The sequence below is a fragment of the Solea solea genome, chromosome 8 (assembly GCF_958295425.1).
Source record: "Solea solea chromosome 8, fSolSol10.1, whole genome shotgun sequence".
Taxonomy (NCBI): Eukaryota; Metazoa; Chordata; class Actinopteri; order Pleuronectiformes; family Soleidae; genus Solea; species Solea solea.
Window position 1 is genome coordinate 27,282,250 of NC_081141.1, and position 6,000 is coordinate 27,288,249.

Below are 6,000 nucleotides of genomic sequence, written 5' to 3' on the forward strand. Positions count from 1 at the left end.
CAGGTTTTTGACCTGATTTTGATCGACCTATTACATTTTAGATTTACTTGTATAGCGCCTCAAGGCATCTCAAGGCACTGTACATAGTAAAGCTAAAACCTTTACAGTATTATTGAGAGAAGAGAAATCCAACAGTTCACACAATGAGCAAACACTAGGCATCATCAGAGAGTAAGAAATCTCTGACAGAACCAGACTCAAAAATATGCGGCCATCTGCCTAGACAGGTTGGCGTGAAAGGAAAAATGGAGGAGTTGCTTCGTCCAAAATCTTTGTGAGCATTCTCCAAGAGTCATTGAATCGGTAGAAATTGAAGCCTTCAGAATTGAGGAAACTTCTTTAAATGACATTCACCTATAAGTCGGAGCGCAGAATGGCTCAGTTGGTAGAGTTGTAGCAACCCTGGTTTGATTCTACCCCTGGTCCTTTGATGCGTGTCTTCCCCCCATCACGCTACTCTATCCTATCCAATTAAAGGCAAACAGCCCAAAATATATCTTAAAAAAGGAAAGAAATCCACAAGTCTTTAACCTTTATGACTTTCAAACAACTCTTGATTGACAATTGTCAAAAGCCAAGACAGCCTGCAGGGGCATAGTGTGAGCTAATTACTTGTTAGGTTTGGCTTTACATCATCTTTACTTGTGCAGTGTGATATGAAAATTAAACACAATTTCTAAAATTGTACAGTATTTGTCCAGTTTAAAGCCACAGTTTTAACTCAACTTCAACATAATTAGTTGTCTATTGTCGTCTATCTGGTGTTACCAGGCGACATTACCGCGCTGCACACAGAAAGTGATTTTATGTCAGATGAGGCAAACACCCACATGGCGCTAGTAAAGTGAGACGATGACAAACAGGTTTCAAAGCATCCGTGAAAAGTTTCTCTTTCTCTTGCTTAAAGAAACCCAGTCGTTCAGCAGTTCATGGGGGTAAATGCCACTTGTCCCCGCCCACCTCTACTCTGCTGCTGTATGCACACAAACGCTCCCTCAGTCAGGGCTGATAGTTTAGCTTGAAAGAGCCTGTTCTCAGATGAAGGACGCAGCAAACAAATAATGTCACATCATTTGTGTTCACGGATAATAACATCAACATCAACAACAACCAGCAGGTTACACACTGCAGCTTTAATTTGAGACTGCGATATACAACAGTCACGTCACTGGTCACTGTGACTTATCCTCTGATCATCATAGAGAAACAGACACTAACAGTGTGACATAACAACAACGTCCCACAGAAAGACACTGATGTGTATGTCTGTGCTGCTGCTCCTTCAAACCTCTACAGAGAGAAAAAACACCCGGCAGGAGCCTCGACTTTAAAGTATGCACACAACTGAACGCACGCACTGGCTCTTCAAAAACACACAGCTGTGTTTCTGCAAGCAGTCGAGTGATTAAAAACCTCAAATCTCTCTGCTTTTGTGTGAAAAACATCTGGCAGGCGACAGTCGTTCAGCTGCAGCGTTTCCACTTCCCCTCGTTGTAACGTGGCACTGGTTGCACAAGCTTGAAACGTTACAGTGGTGAAGCCCCTCGGCCTCTGGGACTGTGAACACTGTGTGTGTGTGTGTTGGTGTCCATGTGTTGTCACGAGGAAAACACTGAGGTTCAGCTGAGGTTGTGTAGATCAGAGAGGATCAACTACTGCAAGGTGGAGGATGAGAGCAAACCAAATTCTTTGTAATTTCTTGGTAAGAAAAGATGAAGCTGGAGCTACTTCAACAATTAATCAATCAGAACGGCACATTCAGGATGTTCTGACCCCATCTTCACCCCTCATTTGTGCGCCTCTAAAGTCCAAACCCTGAAACCGGAAACATCTGTTGCCTACAGGAACACCAACACATGTTTTTGTGGTAAAAACAACAACAATTATTTTTCAAATTAAATTTAAATCCTGGCTCAGCTGTGCTTTGTAAAAGAGTTGGGAAGCCATATTGTGGCCTACATATGTATAAATATGTATATTTAGTTCATATAGAGTATATAAGTCCCACCTGCTGCTGGAGGGGATGAACACTGGCGGAAAAGGTCAAAATGTCACGTTATAAGAATGTCAGCAGCTTCTCTGCACAGACACAGAAAACTGTTTTCTCCATTCAAAATGTCCTTAAACAAAGTGCGAGAAAAGTTATTTTAATAACTGTAATCGTGCAAGAATTAATAATGTATTAATCTATTACGAATTTAAAGCTGGAGTGTGTAACTTGTGGTCATTTGTTGTTGTTGTTTAGGGTTGTAAAAATTATTCAACATTTTCAGGTAAACAATGATCAACATTTTCCCGCATTTTCTGGAATTTCACGAACCAAACAAGTGCTGGATTAATCGAGAAAATGATCGAGAGATTAATCGACTATAAAAAAAACCCACAATTATTAACACTATCATAACTGACTGAGGGAGGGAGCATTTGTTTGTGTTTATACAGCAGAAGAGCAGAGTAGGGGCGGATGGGGACAAGAAGTTTTGAGCACTAGAATTCATTTTAGTAAAAGCTGGTTGACATTTTACACTATTTCCTGCACTTTAAAGACCAAACAACCAATAAATCAATCCAAAAAAATCAACAGATTAATCAACTATGAAAAAAGTCATTAGTTGTTGTTATAAATATCTGCGGTCAATGCCAATTTTGTCTAATAATGTAACAGGTCGAGGTCGGATGATGTGGATTTATGAGAAAAATACGCATTTTGTGTCCACGCTGCGTATTTTTAAATAAAAATTATGCATAAACTCAATATAAATGTGTTTAACAAACACATAAAACAGGTTATCCAACAGTTTCTACAAACAAAAAGTGTGTAATTGCATAAATAAGGAGTAACCTGCCAATTATTCCTCTTGATCATTAAAAATGGCAAAAATTCTGCATTATAAATCAGTCAATTCCAAGTAATGCAAGCTCAATCTACTGTTGAATCCATCAAATCCTCGTTGACGTGAAAGTGTAACATTTGTTTGACCAGGTGATCAAACCTCAACATCACCAACCACAAAGCAAACTGTGATGATCAGCTGGTTAAGTTTCATAGATCAATGCCATGCTCAGACTCAGTGTGCTGCTCTTATGTAATCCAGAAAAACTGCTGCAGAATCGCCTCATCACTGGCTTTGACTTTAGGTTCAGTGAGATTATTTCACTGCATTTTAAATGTACTTGTTTGTACAGCACTCTTGTCAACTGAGGTTGTTGCAAACTGCATACACTTTAACTTAATTTACCATAGAAGAGTAATGATAACATGAACGTGAATCATGCACACACAATTTATTGTCCAAAAAAAACACACACACCCTCCACCATCCTAATCCTACAACAGATTTAACGAACCAGACGATCATGATGTAACCATTAAAACAACAGCACAGTAAAAAACACCAGGGCTGCAACTATAATCATTATTTTTTATAGTCGATGAATCAGTGTTTGGGTCATAAAATTGTGAAAAAAAGTTTCTCACAAGATGTTCTCAAAGGTCTTTAAAAAATATGAACTTTTCCCTTTTTTTGTTTTTGTTATATGGAGCAAAGAAACCCAGAAAATATTCACATTTAAGAAGATATAAAAAAAGTGAAAAAACACTCAAATCAAGCATCCAAATAGTTGATAATGCAGTTTTAAAAACACACTCATCACTTCTACAACAATAAGAACAGAAAGAGAAATAACTCACTGTTCTCCTGCTGCAGTTCAGTCAGGACCGTCTCTCTCTCTCTGCAGCTTCACCGATAACTTTCACTCCCTCTCATGTTAATCTGAACCAGGCTCTTCAGCTCTGGCACCGCCCACCTGATGCTCTGGTTCCGCCTACCTGACGCCCACTTTCACCATGACATCACCGGGACGTGGAAGAAACAGTCCCTAAAAAACAACAGGAGAACAGTAGTTAAGTGAAGCTGTCATGCTGCTTTCAAAGACTGTTTGAAAGTTGGGACACTTTTTGATTAATGGAGAATTATGAATTAGACACAGGAAGGGATTTAAGATAAGATAATCTTTCATTCCTCCCACATGGGGACATTTGCAGTGTTACACAGCTTCAACATAATTCTACGCACAACGTAGAAAAGTACAAATAAGATAAGAAAATAAATATTATTAAATACTATTAAGTATGTACAAGGCAACAAATGATAACAAATATAAAAAGAATAAGAATTATATAAAATATATATAAAAATACTTACATCTGTGTAACAGTTTGATAAGAAGAAACTGAATAGAAGTAGATAACAATATACAGTAGATTCAACCACTGATTATTGGTCTAAAAAATAAGTCAAGTGTAATTATAGTATTAAAGATGCAGTGATTTGATGGTTAATTGGCAGAATTTGAAGATACTACCCATAACCATGTTTGTACATGTGTGTAATCATCAATCATGTTAAAATAAAGGAAATATTTGGTTTTTGTTTAGTTTCTTTTACACGTACCTTGTCTTGTGTTTCATTTCAGAGGGCAGCCATCATCTTGCGTCACTGTGTTTCTACCACAACACAGACAAATAAATCAGCCAGTGTGTGTTTTTTAGTGTGTTTGAGGCATGACTTGAGTAGCTGCAACTAACGATTATTTTCATAATTGATTCATCTGTAAGTTATTTTACATGAATCATAATTTGGTACATATGAAAGTGTTGATCAGTGTTTCTCAAACCTGCAAATTATGATGTTTTCAAATGTCTTGTTCTGTCCACAAACCAATTTCTTTGTTATATGGAGTCAAGAAATCAGAAAATATTCACATTTAAGAAGCTGAAAAATCACTTAATTATTTTTAAAAACACTCCAATAGTTGGTGATGGAGTAATCAAACAGGTTAGCGCGGGCTAACAGCTAGGGCTTAGTTTTCAAGGTTTACGCCTCAAAAAACCAGAACAAACATGTTTAAATTTTTTCCCTACATTTCTTATTACACAGAAAATCAATTAATGCAGTTATGCCTTATTCCTCAATATCCTTTAATATTTTTAGTTGAATGCTAATAGTAGGTAGCAGTTTAATAGCCGTTTGCTAGCAGCGCTGATGATTTTCTTCTTCTCCTGTTCTTACAGACGAAAACAACAGGCATGACATTGTTTTCAGATTACTTGGAGTATAAGGAACAGTAATTATGTCTTTTATTCATGAAACATCACGTAATAGGAACGGAAAAGTTGAAAAAATATCTCAAAAAGAGACATTTTGTACCAGAATATGAAGCTCAAATATACAATTATAACAATTGTTCATCAATTTTGTTCAAAGCAAACAAATAATACCACACATTTCTTACCTTTTCCATACGTGTGTACATGGGTGATACAACCTGCGGGGCATTTAGCAATACTGAATTAAATACTATAAAATTAGCTTTAGTCTACAATGGTGGGCCATTCTAAGGCAAGATAACAGTGTTGTTTCTCTCATTCGTTAAACTGCTTTTCACCCTCAGAGCGCAACATTAAGACGCTGATTAAGTGTTGTTGGATTTTAAGTGATTTGGGAAACCATAATTAAGATAATTGGAGTATGCACTTTGCCTCATTTTATGAATGAAAGATGATGATCAAGGATTCAAAAGTGAAGAGGCACAAATGCCCAATCAGGACTGTGTTAACACGTGTGGTGCAATAGAGATGCCTTGTTAATAATTATAACCTGATACACGAGCTAATACCACACTTTACTTGTCATCCTTTCCTTTATCTTTTCTGAAACTTTTCTGAAACTGTACATAAATCATAATCATACATACATGACATTATTTGTCATTATAGGGATAAAGACCTCAACTAGACTGGACTTGACTCTGCTGCCACCCTGTGGATGACGGGACATTTCCACTTCATGTAGAAATCTGTGATTTAAGAGCTATCTATTATTCATTTATTTCAGCAGGATAGATTCTATGTAAAGCAGCAATAATTATTACACTTGATTCCCAAAGGTTTAAAAAGTCTACTATTTAAACAAAAAGTGATGTTTTTAAGTGTGTTGC

At 36.9% G+C, this 6,000-nt stretch overlaps 1 protein-coding gene across 1 annotated transcript in view; it reads right to left on the reverse strand.

The window, feature by feature from the left end:
- loxl2b (lysyl oxidase-like 2b) overlaps positions 1–3,837 on the reverse strand; it is a 36,780-nt gene extending 32,943 nt beyond the window's left edge. The window contains exon 1 of the mRNA XM_058636670.1: positions 3,692–3,837. The gene's annotated coding sequence lies outside the window, so the exon portion shown is untranslated. The remainder of the gene's footprint in view (positions 1–3,691) is intronic.
- Positions 3,838–6,000: the final 2,163 nt, after the last annotated feature.